This window comes from Lagopus muta, chromosome 5 (assembly GCF_023343835.1).
Source record: "Lagopus muta isolate bLagMut1 chromosome 5, bLagMut1 primary, whole genome shotgun sequence".
Classification (NCBI taxonomy): domain Eukaryota; kingdom Metazoa; phylum Chordata; class Aves; order Galliformes; family Phasianidae; genus Lagopus; species Lagopus muta.
The window spans coordinates 57,696,158-57,710,606 of NC_064437.1; positions in this window are offsets into that span (position 1 = coordinate 57,696,158).

Below are 14,449 nucleotides of genomic sequence, written 5' to 3' on the forward strand. Positions count from 1 at the left end.
ATAGTAATCTTATTTTAATTTAATCTATGCAATACACTTAGCATGTCTTTGGTCCTGCATACAGTAACAGTATTTCTCATGTCAGATATGTCAAAACGACCAGGAGTATAAATAATTATGTATGTCAGTTGGATTTTAATGTGCTCAGGTTTCCCTGTCTCGTGTAAGCCTTTTGGATTTTGTCCAACCTAAATATCATATTTATCCAAAACTTAAATATTTTGGGGGGGACTTTTTTTCTGACTTTCTTTTTTTTTAGTGCTGTTGTTGTTCTGGCTAGTTTTCTTTACTCTAGCAGAGGTGACTCCGCAGCACATTTCTTTTGACAAAAACACACAAAACCGACATGGATCAGTTAACACAGATGACATCTTTAAACTTGAATACATTTTTTCACTATAAACGCCACCAGTCAACTTTCGTGTAGGTAGGTTTCCATTGTTAGTTGTCAAAGTCTTCTTGAGTGGATTTCCCACTGTGTCACTTTTGTGTGAGTCAAATCAAGATTATAGGTAACAGAGAAGAAAAAGAAAAAGAAGAGAAGGTTAGACCCTCATTTTAGAGTTTAAGAAAAATCTACCAGCAGGTTGCAGTTCGAGTTGGTAATATACATGAAAGGGGGAGTCCAAGCCATGTCACAGGTATCACTACATTAGGCTTTCAGGAAAAAGCATACAAAACACATATTGTAGCGGTCACACACAGAGACATAAATTTAGGAACAAGATCTGCCTTAGCTTGAACATAGTCAGCTCTGATAATAAGGAACAATGGAGAGAAGCTATTATGAAACCCGGGAGCCTGAATCAGGGGAGCTTTTAGTTGAGTTCTCTTGGAATAAAAAAGTCTAACTTTTTTCACAGATGTATGTTGTCCTAATTTTTCTTCTGTTCTCACTTTAGAGGGCAGCTTTTCTTATTTGTGATCTGATTAATGATCATAATTAAGATTATGATTAAGATGTTCCTTGCTGAAATTTTCTGGAGTAAATTTGAAGTGAGAGGTTTTATTTTAAATTTATATCTTTTCACTGGGACTTTGGATGTGCAAGGAAAATATGCCAGGATCCGTGAAGTAGTAGCCAAGACTAGGCTACTACTAGGCAGGCATTTAGTTTGTGTAGTTCCTAATCTTACATGGTTTATAAGTGTGATATTCATTAATCACTTCCTAAGATTATCAGAAATGTCCTCAAGGAGGGGAAGACAATGGAAATCTCATCCAGCGCACAAGCTGGATTTATTAATTGCAAAAATCACTTGTTTGACCCTCTGTCTTGGATTGTAGGAGATGTCGACTGTTGAGAGATATCAAAGAAATCTGGAAGGCTGGGAAAGCAGAAACTCTCAGCTAACTTTGAGGAGTCCCACAAGGGCATAAGAAGGACAAGGTCCAGGTTGGCAGCGGTATTTGAATCACATCAGACCTCCAGCTGTGGAACTTGCAGGTGAGTTTGATTTTTCTCCCAGAAGAAGTATGGATATGTTCTTGATTTGAGAGATGCATGCATAAGTCTTTGGTCATGCTGAAGACCACTTCTCCTTGCTAAGGCAATTTTATCACATGCTGTTCTCAATTGTTAGAAGTAAAACTGCTTATCAGGAGAAAATTTTACCATGATCTTAACTTTGGGCAACTGGCTTCCAATGAAAACCACCACATCTGATCCTCTTGATGTAAGCGTGGTAGGTACATACCCAGTTATACTGCCTCCTCAGCATTTTGTGTAAGGGCTATGCACTGAGGTAGAGCATCTTAGGGATTCAGTTGTGCACATACATGTTTTCTTGACATAAATCAGAGTATCTGGGGAGGGAACACAAGGTTAACATAGCTTTGGATTTGGGTCAAACTACAAACTAATTTTGTCCCCTGCAGAATCAACTACTAAACTACTAAGCAACTACTAAATTTGCACCAAAGGTTTAGTCAACAAAAGGTTAATAGTATTAGGAATGAATATTTCAGCTTATTGTGCAAAGCGTGCAAATATTTCAGGGTGTTTGCACTCAGAATTTTGGCTGGACCTCTGTAAAGATATGAGAAGCAGCCAGACACATGTTCCATTGTCCTAGACTTTGATTCTTAATTATGTTCTGTGCTTGTGTTCAAAGGTTTGCTCCGGGACCATCTCCAGCGCGAGAAAACATGGTGGGGAAATCAAACACAGAGGTTATGCGTAATGATGCTTGTATCTGAAGGAGAGCTTTTATAAGCACTAGCATTATTCCTCTTTTGACAGTAGTTGCACATTTTCACTTGGTCTATCTTAACTAGGAATAACCCACAAGACAGGATGTCTCTGGGCACTTCAGAGAAGTACTTTCTGAAGGCAAAGGAAATAATGTTACAGGGTTGTGTCTCATGTCTCTTCAACTGTGAACAATACTATAAATACCACTGCCAAGTGTGGTTTGTGCCCATACCTGGGCTCAAGTGTGCAGAGTGTGGCTCTTAGCACAGGAATATTCTCTTGATCCAGAGGAATGTTCACCAGCTTTAATAATACTTGGCTTTCTGACTCAGGCTTAACCAATTCTGACAGGCCATTCAAAAAAGCATTGGCTGGACAGGTAAACTAGGCAGCATGTCATGGAATGGGGAAAATCTGATAAAAGGTGTCACAAGTTAATAGAGTGTGCTTTTAAAGATTCCTAGATTCAGAGAAGTTGGAACTTGAGATTTTGGTGTGTGTCTGGATTTGCTTTAACATGATTATATGACCTGTTACGCTTACATGGTTAAGTGAGATTACTGGACTTTAGTTTTCATTCCCACTATCTACCTGGAATAATTTCTCTTCCTCTTCCTCTTCCTCTTCCTCTTCCTCTTCCTCTTCCTCTTCCTCTTCCTCTTCCTCTTCCTCTTCCTCTTCCTCTTCCTCTTCCTCTTCCTCTTCCTCTCCCTCTCCCTCTCCCTCTCCCTCTCCCTCACCCTCTCCCTCTCCCTCTCCCTCTCCCTCTCTCTCTCCCTCTCCCTCTCCAACAGTTTAAAATCCTATCATGGAGGAAGTCAGTCAATATGTGGAAGAAAAATCATAAACGTTAGCCAAGAAGGCAATTGACTAATTCTAAAATGCACTTCACCTCCTTCATAATCTTTTGCATTTTGATGATTCAGTATTTACATGGGAATGTACCTTACTGGATGTGTCTAACATTTGGTGTATCTACAAAGGAAAGGATACGAAGTAAGGGGAAATATTTCAGTAACCAGAGGTCAGACTGTAGTTTCCTGGGAAAGCAGAAACTCAGTTTTTTTTCTTCCAATCAGTTTTGTCATCTCTTCTTCATCACATATGCAACTTCATTTCCAAATGCACATTTTTGTCCAACTGCTGGGGTGTGTGGCAGGTATGAAAACCTGATCTACCAGCTGTTGAAGCCAATGGATTCTGATCAATACTCCTTTTGCATTGGGCTCTAGATGGTGCTTTCTGTGAAATACTGGTCAGGAAGTTATAAGAGGAAAATGGAACAGAATTTAGAAAACATCCACACCAACAGAGCACACTGAGAGTACTAGAGTGGTAAAAGGAAGAGCATCATCCACTTCTGGCCCAACTGTAGAATAATTAAACCAGAAATAGCACGGAATAAGAAAGAGACCAATTAATTCTATCGGAAGGATGTAATCTAGACAAGAAGAAAGCACTGTATAAACTGGAGATGAGCACGGCAGTCTGCCAATCTATCACAGTCTTCTTTTATTTAAGATTCTTATTAGTATCTTATATTTCAAATTAAATATTTATAGTTCTGTTTAGTGGTGTGGAGTGAAGGGACCATTCCAGAGGTTAGTTGTCAACTGATGTAAATTGGATCGTTGAAGCTTGAGATATTCATGCTTACAGTCTTGTCGTCATTTGTATTTTGGGGCTACAAACTGGGGTGACAGCTTTAGGCTTGTTGCTCTCCTCTCCACCAACGTGCCCTACCTCTTGCTTACATGCAAGGTCTTTTGCCTGTATCAACTGTTTTGGGGTTCAACAAGTATTTTAAGTGATTCTTTGTCATATATTTTCTGGTTAGCAGGCCAGTGTTGTTATTCCCGTTCTCCCACATAGAGACTCCTGCAGTTAAAAGACTTGCCCAAGGACATACAGAGAAGCAATGCCAGCTTTGTGAATACACAGCCTCACCATTCTTATTAGATTCCATGAAAGATGAGAACTGGCCTTTTGATACTTTCAGTAAGTGCTGAAGCCTTTACCAATGTTGTGAAAGGTCATTAGAGAGAAGCCGGAGGCCCAAATTCAACAGCTACTCATGGGAATAGTCCTTGGGACACAGAACTGGTCCAGGAGTGATTTATACCGAAATGAAGATTATGAAGACAGCATTGACCACTGAACACACACAACAATAACAGAGAACAGCTTCTCTCTGGCACACTCTGCTGTGCCATCTTTTTAACCCTGGAGGAGGAGACTGGGAAGAGAGATACAGAGCAGATCTGTGGGACTGATATGTGTGAACGAATCTGACTTCTATCTAGGTGCTTCTGTGGTTCTCATCAGTCCCTTTCAAGGTGTAAGAGAAACCATCTGGGTCCTCTATGATCTGCTCCCTGGGATACAGATAGCAGGACAAAGCAGTCATTCTTTTTTTCTCCCATGGTAAGTGGTCTCTGCCCTTTTGATATTAAATATATGGGGTCTTTCCAGAAGGGTAGTGTGAAATGTCAAAGAAATAATGTATTTAAGTATTCCTCTGGTTTGCAACCATTTTAAACCCACCACACAAAGACATAGAAGGCTTCTCACTAGTTTCTCTACGCTCATCATGCTGCCATTGTGGGACCAGAAGATAATGAGATGAATAGGAAGCATTTCCACAGCATGAGCAATGTAGGAACATCATTATTAATGTTCTTACAAAATATCCCATCTCTACATGATGTCTACATATCTGAGATACAGCCCTCTGCCAGCTATAAAAAAATATGCCCATCCAACAGTGATCTGTTACTTAATGGAAAGTCAGCTCAAAATTCAGTTTAAATTGCATTTATTATTTATGTCTCACGTACAGATCATGTCCACAGCGTAAGTCTATCCATAATAGTGCTAGAAGATTAGTAGTTTCCAACTTAAACAGGCAAATACTGCCCTTGAAGGATGTTGAAAATGTCCATATTCCACATTTAAACATTGTAAAAATCCTTTGAAACCAGGGCAAGACTTGCAATCAAGTAGCCTTCTTTAAACATGCAGCGAGGTTCAGGCAGCTGGGGCCATGTTTGCAATTACTTGCAGCCTTACTTGCAATCAGCAATCCTTTTGCTCTGGCTTTGATAAAGCTCCTGGTGGGTTAAGGATGCACTCTTCCTGGGTGAGTGTGTCAGCGTGGGGCAGAATCTGTGAGAATGGGGCCCAAAGTGATGCGAAGAGGTACAGATGGACAGTTATGCATATTGAAGGCAAAACTTCCAAGGATGGCTGCAATGGCAGTAGGAAAAGGTTATGCTGGATAATAATACTGTGTTTCAGGACATTCTTTGCTCTTTGCAGTTTGACCTACAGAGGGGAGTTGTTTTCAAAGGTAATCTTGAGGTGACATTTTAGTTGTTTATGTCTGGCATGTGTGATCTCTTGTGATCCCTTTGCACATGCCCAGTGCTAAGCAATTTGTGCATTGTTTCTCCTGACTTTGCTTGGTCTAGCTGTGTGCCACTGGGTTAGGAATGGGTGCCCAGAGTGCTGTGTATCTCACTGGTACAGGGAAAGTACTGCAATAACCCACTGCCAAGATATATCCTTGTGCACTTGGACGTATCTGAAAACATTTGTGTTTCTTTTTTTCTCTTTTTTTTTCTAAAGCATCAGAGCATTGTAGTTTATCTTCTCACATTAACTCATCCATATTCATATTTTCTGTAGCAGACTTTTAAAATGCACTCCTTAAAGCTTCACCTACAAGCACACAGTGGAACAGATGGTTGAAAAAGCAAGGAATTTTCCTGATAATTTATGGGTTGGACAACAACCACAACCCGATCCAACAAATTTTCTTGTTCTCAAACATTTTACTGTCAATACACTCCTCAAGAATGTACTCAGAGTTGTTTGGGGACATGGAAAAATATTTACCTCAGCCTTCCACAATTTATTACTTATTGTTTGAAAAAGTTGCTTCTTTTCTGTGCCAACATTTATCATCCTGGGAAACATACTGGAATATAGCAGTGATATTAAACAATAATATGCTCTTTGCTGGGATAAAATAATATTGTTGGGCCACTGCAGTGGAAGCCAAAAACCACATGTGGAACGGTTCTTTTGGAAGGGCAAAAAGTCTCAAAGTTTGTTAGCAAATAATTTAGCTAGTGGTGCAGACATCAAATGGCTGCGGCAGCACTCGCAAAGCTATTCTGAATTTGCATTTCCCCTGGAGTGCTGGGGCACAAAGCCACTGTAATGAAGGTTAGAGCTATAATAATAAGATTTACTCACCAGAAAGAAATAATAATAAAATAAAATAATGCAAAACAAAATAATAATAAAAAACAAAACAAACAAAAACCTTGCAGGAGAGTTAGGGGAAGAAAGGGCAGACTGTGCGAGTCTTTCAGCAGTTCATATTGATTTAGCTTCTGTTTGCGTGACTCTGAATTAGGGGCTGTCTTAGCTCCTGAGCTGGTAGTGGCACCTCAGTGATTTTCATTCCTTCTTTACTCTGCCTGCACAGGGGTGCCATCCCACTTCTCTGCTCTTTCTTTGCCTGAACGATTGGTATCGTTGGCAGAGGAATTCTTTCTCCTTCTTTCAGCTCCAAGGCCCTCAGCACAATGCCTCCCCAAAGGGACATCTGCAGTGGGGTGCCTGGAGGGGCCATCCTTGCTGCCCCAGGAGCACGGCCTCAGCTCAGGACACACAGCATTCCTGGGAGTGGTGAGGTGCAGTTGTGTCAGCACAACACAGAGTTTGTTCCCTGACCTTCCAAAGGATCTCACTTCCCATGGGTGCCCTCACACCATTTGTTGATGAACAAATACAAACTTTCTTTTCCTTCTGAACTACACAAAGGGGAATAGGTGGGGGAACGGGTTGGTGCTGTGCATGGAGGGAGAAGGAGCAGAATTAGGACAGACGGTGAAAAGGATGGAGCCATTCTCTAAAAATATTAATAACTACTAATAAAGACACATTTGAATGACGAGTTTTGTTGTGAAGGATTCAAAGAGCCCTGCGGGTGCTGGAATTGTCCTCGGCCACCTCTGAAGTGCTCCCACCTGAAGGGCAGGGTGCCCCAGTTTCTTGACAGCGCGCTCCGGACTCAACACAAGGCGTGAAACAAATCTTTGAACCCTGGGTGCTTTGCCCAATGCCTGTTCCTTTATTAGAAGCCCGGAAGCCAGCATGGAATAAGCAGGGTAGCAGTACAGCGCGGCACATTTTTATAGCAAGGCCAAATCTTTATTATGCTTCTTGGCCCAGTTTAGCGGAGAACACTGCTGGGCCTGATTTCAGTTTTGATATCATACACCGAGGCTGCAGACCCTTAAGAGTACAAGCTGGAGAAAAGAACATAGAAAATGTTAGGAATGAGAAAAGGCCATTCAACACATTGATGCTTGTCTCTTGTAATACAGCGTTTCCCCCAGGATAGCATCTAATTGCTTCTTGAACGAGACCACTGTCTTTGCCTCAACAACCTTGCCCAGTAGGCCATTCCAAACATTTATTATTCTTTGAGTGACAAAGCACTTCCTTATGTCTCCTCTGAATTTGTTTTTTGAACTTCCATTTATGCCCCTGATCCTGTCATCTATGCAGTATCAAAAGTAGTAACATGCATTGATATTATCCATTCAGCTAAGAATTTTGTATACTTCAGTTAGACCCCCCTTAAGTGTCTTTTTTTAAAAAAAAAGTTGAATAGATTGAGCGTTTTTTCACCTTTCAGTAACTTCTACAATTTTATCCTGGAACCAAGTTGAGAAAAAAATATTTGTTAAAGCTGACTTACATTACACTGCACTGAATGGATATATAAAGTCTACTATAGAAACATATTTCAGTAAGTTTTTTTTTTTCTCCCTTTTGGAGACTAAACTATCATTTAGTTTCCCTGATGCTTGTGTCTGGTTATATTGATAGAAGTTAACTGGGAAGAGGGCAAGAATAAAACGCTTGATATGAAATTTGGAAAAAGACAATAATCTCCAAATTTTTTTCCATTTGTACTGCAGAATTTCACCTCCCCTTTTCTCCTTCTTCAAGGAATGTTTTTTTGTGTTTGTTTTTTTTTTTAAAGAAAATTATTTTTCATATAGGATTTTCCATGTGATGATGCTTTGCAGATTCTCTGTTGAGAAATGTCAGAAATCATCTGTCATCTCCCCAAAAGCCACAGGTTCAGACCTCATCCACCGTCATTAATGAGTTGGATAGTTCATTACCTTTTTGGATGAGATTCTATGGCATGTGTTATGCAGGAGGCCAGAATGGATGATCTAATGGTCCCTCCTGGCCCCAAAAAAATATCTGCAAATAATGATTATGGATGAAACATACATGCCCTGCACAAATTCAAAAACAGCAGGCTTTGGGTGGGAACAAGAAATTAAGGAAAGGAATTTTGCCTTAGCCCCTTCCCATAAGCTGGACAAAAAGCAATGAGCATTACCCGACTGCAGCACTGGGCGTTTATTCATTGTCTCTCTCTTTTTTTTTTTTTTTAATTTATTTTGTTATAATAACAATGTGTGATTTTTTTTTTTTAAGTCATCTGTAAATCTTTTCATTTTCTCTGAATTCCTTCCCCCAAAGCATTTCTAGGAATGTGGGATCAAGTAAAACGGACAGATTGTCTGAGAGTATTTCCTCACGGGCTCTTTGCAGTTGTAAACACGTTTCCACAGCTTTACCGAGTTTCGGATCCGATAAATTAGTAACAGGACTAATTAGCTTAGGTGGAGTGCACTTCCTTAGTTTGGAAATGAGTTTTTTCACTCACCTCATGTGGCTCCCACCCAGGACTGCTCCGTGGGATCAAGGCTGTTGGATGCACCACAGCCAAGCAAGCAATTCTCCCATCACCTGGTTGGGACTGGAGCTGTCAGTCAGCCTCGCATGTCTGTGTGTTGGTCTGTACTGGGGGTAATAGCTCTCAGGAAATTAGCTGTGCTATTATACTTCCAGAGAGAGAAAACTGATGTAGGAGATGGTAATTATCAGGATCACGCTTCAGTTCTTCCCTGAGAAATCTGTACAATATTTGTTTTGCTCCAGGCCCTGGGAATCTCCCATGATTTGTCAAAAAATAATTGTTGGTGGTACAATTACTTTGTTATTCAATTCCCTAAGTGTTCCAGGATGCACGCAACCTGGAAAGCTGATTTGTTTATATTCATATCTTCTTTAAATTCCCTTACCCATTCTTTGTCTTTATTTTTACAGGTTTATTTTTCTCCAATGTTTTCCAGTTGTTCAAACTTCATGTTTGTGTATTTATTTAAAGGCAGATTTCAAAAGAGTTCAGTCTCTCGGTGTGCTGCAGGATGCAACTTCTTGCTAGTACTTCATCTCCCCTGGTATTTTTGTGAATGCTCTTGTTTTCCTTACCCATCCATCGAGTTCTAACCTCTTCAGTCTCTTTCTACTCATGTTTGTTGCTCACAAACCCCAGCGTCCTGCTTTTGAATCACAGCCCCCTTGTATTCCGTGTATCTTTGGGCATTATCTGATGCTTGTTCCACATCTTTTTTTTTTCTTTTTTTTTTTTGTGCAGAGGAATTCTGATGCTTCTCAAACTGGGGCATTTTTAGAAATCTCCAACACGTTTCTGCACAGACATTTTCTTGCCTAGGAGGACTCCATACCTACCTCACATAATGCTGCTGCTGGGAGCCAAGAGCCTGGAAATAATGTTCAGTGACCACTGGGAAGAGAAGCTGCGATTGTCTAAGTAGGTTGCTCCGAAAGTAATGCCTCCTATTTATTTCCATGGAAATTACAACTGATACAAAAAGCACAATCTCACTATTTCACAGGGCAAATTCTCAGCTACAGAATGCTGTTTTTCAGCATGGTCACCACCACCAGCTATGCGTTTTCACCAGTGATGAACAAGAGCCTGCATGCCACGCTTGGAAAAATCTGTATCAGTAGAAGTGACCCACTGTCACCACTGCTGAACTGCACCACCTTCGCCTCACTGTGCTCGCATCCACTGTTTGGTCTGCATACACTTTCAGCACGAGTCCATGAATGTTACTGGGTGCCATTTTTTCTGCATGGAGGAATTTAATATCACACCTTTGCTTCACATGCACTTCTACATTTTGTCGCACTGACCTTCTGTCATGCAGCAACAAAATGTAATGGGGAATATGTGGGAAGGTTCAGCCTCTACTGCTGTACCAGCAACACTGACATTGTGGGCCAAAAGAATAACATAGGTAGCATTACTTCAGAGCAGCCCTACAAGGCTGTCACACGTGCTGAGGCTGTCCTACTGTACCAGTCTCGACCGACAGCTTACATCAGCACCATGTCCCTCTGTTCTGAAAATCTTTACCAGGGAAACAAGGTTTTAACCACATCCAGCCAGAAGCCGGGTCCAAGGCCTGGAGATTTTTCCTTGGACATTTACTGACTTTAACTGGGGACTCAGGTACCTAGCTGACTAATCCTTTGTTCTTCCCCTGTCTTTCAACTAAAAGCCCCCTCCAAGCTGTGCGAGGTCCCCAGCAGGTAAAGCACTATGCAAAGAACAGCTGCTGCATCTTGTGGGAGGGAGATGCAGAAGGATAAGAGCATCTCTAGGAGGAGCGAGGCCATAACTCCATGTTCTGATGGCGGAGATGAGGACTGCAAGGCTTCCGTTGTCTTTGGCAAAGATTTTTCTCCATTCTGTCCAGTGTTACAGATTGTTAGGACTGCTTGTCCTGTCAGACCTACCAAATATAACTAGAGCATTCACTGGATTTAAACATTTTCAAGTGTTTACAACCACATCTCCTCCCCGAGGGAATCTGTGAACTGTGCTGCTGCCTTATTGTCTTTGGCTGGGTCTTTAGAGTTCCTGAATTTATGTGCTTAAAAATCAATGAGCCTTGGTTAGACAAGAACCCAAACACTGTGACTTCTTATTTGGGTGACTCCACTCCTAGGATTTTAGAGGGATTACAAGAGATATAAATAAACTTTGTAGCTTTCAGAGTTTCTATCAAAGTTTTAAATTGATTTAAGCTTAAGGGCTGTGTGAATCACACATGAAACCATAGCCTTTATGTAGCAAAATCTCAGAAGATATTTAAATATTAATTGAATAGTAACCGAGCTTTCTTCAGCATCCTCCAGCCAAGGAGAGCTAGTGTCGAAGAGGTCCATGGTAATGAAAAGCTTGTTTGTAAAGATATTATCACTCAGCTCCAGGCGCTTTTGCACTTTCTGTGTAGATCTCATGCGCTGTGCTCCCAAGGGCAGCTGAGGGGGAGCCACAGGCGGGCAGACACGTCCACAGCCAGCCCTGTCTCACCAGGCACTCAGCTTCATGAATGCAAGCTTTCTCCTCCCCTGGACTTCAGAGCTCCCCAAAGACCCATCCAGGCTCTTTGAAAGTGAAATGAGCAGAGTTCGGACCTTTGCTTAAAATACAACCTGGCCATATCTGAAGGAGCGTACTGGGGCACCCTCACTTGGCTGCAGGCCACGTGGCCAAAGCCCTCACCATGGGCTCTCTTCTGCTGCAGTATTTTGTGTCAAGTTGAATCAAACGAGATTTTTTTCCCTCTCCTTTGAAAGAGTCATAAAAGAGGTAGGGAGAGATGGAAGACACAACCAACATCTTTAGTCCCAGAAACCAAGGAAGAAAAAAGAAAACAAGAAACAGAGAGAGAGAGAGAGAGAGACTGTGAGGGAGAGGGAGAAAGAGAAGGGAAATAACTTGCTCGCTCAACAGTCAAGGGAATAGGTGATGCACACCTCCTTCTCATTATAAAGAGGTTATGTGGGAAGGGAGAGATGACAGATAATATATCAAAGGAAATGAATTGCAGTATTAAGATCCTGACTTTGCTTTGTCAAATTTGCAGGTGATTATTGTATAACTCTCTGCAGCTCTTCTCAGTGATGGAAATGTTCTTCAGAGCCTCAGGACATAGTACTACTGGCACAAGCAACAGCTCTTCAGAGAAGTGTGCTTCTTAAATCTCCTACAGGCTTCTTCCAACACTATTACCCATTCTTTAGATTCTCTGTATACCAAAGACATATTTTTTGCCTCATTTTAATTGGCATTAAAATTAGAGCTCTAAAAATATGGTGGGGAAATAATTTGTTCAAGACAATAACTTTCAATTTAAGATAACTGATGCAATTCAGTACAATAGTTTTGATATCAAGAATGAAGGACAACTCCCATAACATAAATCAGTGAAAATAAAAAGTAGGCATTCTGGAGGAAGAATTGTTCAGTGGTAGACTGAATTAGAAAAGACCAGTGAAGACCATGGGTAAGTTTTTCCTGAGAGAAGAGAATTCCTGAGCAAATCTTTTTGCCAATGGCCATTTTCGCAGGTAGCATAAAATTTGCTACGTTTGAAAGGTGAAAGTTGTTGACTATCAAAATGTAACCAAAGGATTTACTGTGATGGGACAGCAAAAGAGCTTAGCTTGGCTTGATAGCAGGCAGGAAATATTCTTGCCCATGTAGAAAGGACACAGGAGAGTGAAAGAGAAAAAATGGACGCTAAGAAAGAACTGGAACTCACGCTCCAAAACATTGTGACCAAAGAAACAAACAAAAAACCAAGAACAACATCAAATTAAAAACAAAAGAAACAGCACACAATGATCTTTTTCAAAACTAAGAAAACAAGCAAGCAAGGAAACAAACAAAATCACAAAACAGCTCTTCAAGGAAGTATTTCATTTTTTTTGTTCACTACTCAAAAAATCAAGTCAACTTTTCATTTATTTTTCTGTTTGATCATCTTTTCTTTCTCCTCTCCTTCTACCTTCTACATCTTCAGTGACCAAGAAAATATCAAGAATGAGAGAAGAAAAAAACAAAGGAAAAGAACAAAAAGAAGACAAACAAGTAAAAACGAAAAGAAGTTAAATCTTTCCAGGAGTTCTTACCACATTCTACATCCTTTGGAATGTAAATGACTTCAGTGGGCTCTGTGCCCTCTGATTTTGAAACAGGGTATGGAGAACTACTACATGACCCAGTATATCCTGTCAGCAAGATGGCCAAGGTCAACTGGCATGGGGATTTCTCAGAAGCACAATGGGCTAAAAAGTCCTGGATGTAGTGTTCAAGTAAGACCTGCATAGGTAAGGAATTTTACTCAGAAATTCTACTCCTCCTTTCCTCTCCTCTTTTATTTGTTTGTTTGTTTGTTTTTAAATAAGATCAGTTTAAGATATAACTGTCCTGCTAGAGAGGTATCTCTAATGTTCTTATTTCATAGTAGACACAGTATCCTGTAACTTTTGAGGCATCCCTCAGACTTTCAGCTCCTAAAAATGCGTGTTTTGCTCTGGGAGATAAAAATATTAAAAAAATAACATATGAAATGGTAGTATGTAGTGTGACCTAACACTGTCTGGGATGGGAGCAGGGGACTGAGGGAGGAGTATTTCTTACTAACCAGTTTGAAGTGGTTCCCAAACACTGAGGCACAGGACTCTAAAGGAAATTATAAACTACATTTCTCTCTTGGCTTGTTCCCAGCCCTTAATGCTCATCTTCCATGGCTTTAAAATAGTAAAAGATAGAGATTTAAATGGAAAACAAAACTAAACAAAAATAAACTTGTTAACAAACTCAGGTCCCAGAGATGACTTTTGCCCTCCAAATCAGGAAAATTCACACCTTGTTGCCATCGATGGGAATTCCAGACAAGGCACATCCAAATGGGAACAAAGTTACTTGAATGAAAAATTCAGCCATCCTTCTTCCTCTGCCTCCTTCATCAGCTGCCAGAACTGGCATGCAGAAAGAGACCTCTTTGGCCTCGTAATGTTTGAAGTGAAACTTTTGGGGGAATACTGAAAGTCACTCACAGTCCCAGGGGGACGGTGAGCCATTTTTTCCTCTCTCCCCTCTTTGTAGTTTACTTTTCCCTATATGCATTTTTTTTCTTATCGCAGCTTTTCTGATCACAGTATCACAGTGACTTTATCACTGTCACCTCCTCATTGTGAACCGGCCCATCCCTTGGAGGCAGAGAGTCATTGTGGAGGTGGTAAGTAATTTGTTTTGTTCAATAGGTTTCTTGTTATGCATGCATGCAAAGCCGCTTTTATCTCACATTTAAATTTGTGTTTTCCCTCTTATGATTGGTTTTGCGACATCAAAAAGCTTTCAGGATCTTCAAAAACCAAGAAGAACAAACTCTTAGAAAAATAAAATAAAAATAAAAAGAAATCTTTCCTAACACATCCAGCATTTCAGTGCAGCTTTAGAAACGAACAGATCCACATGGGATACTG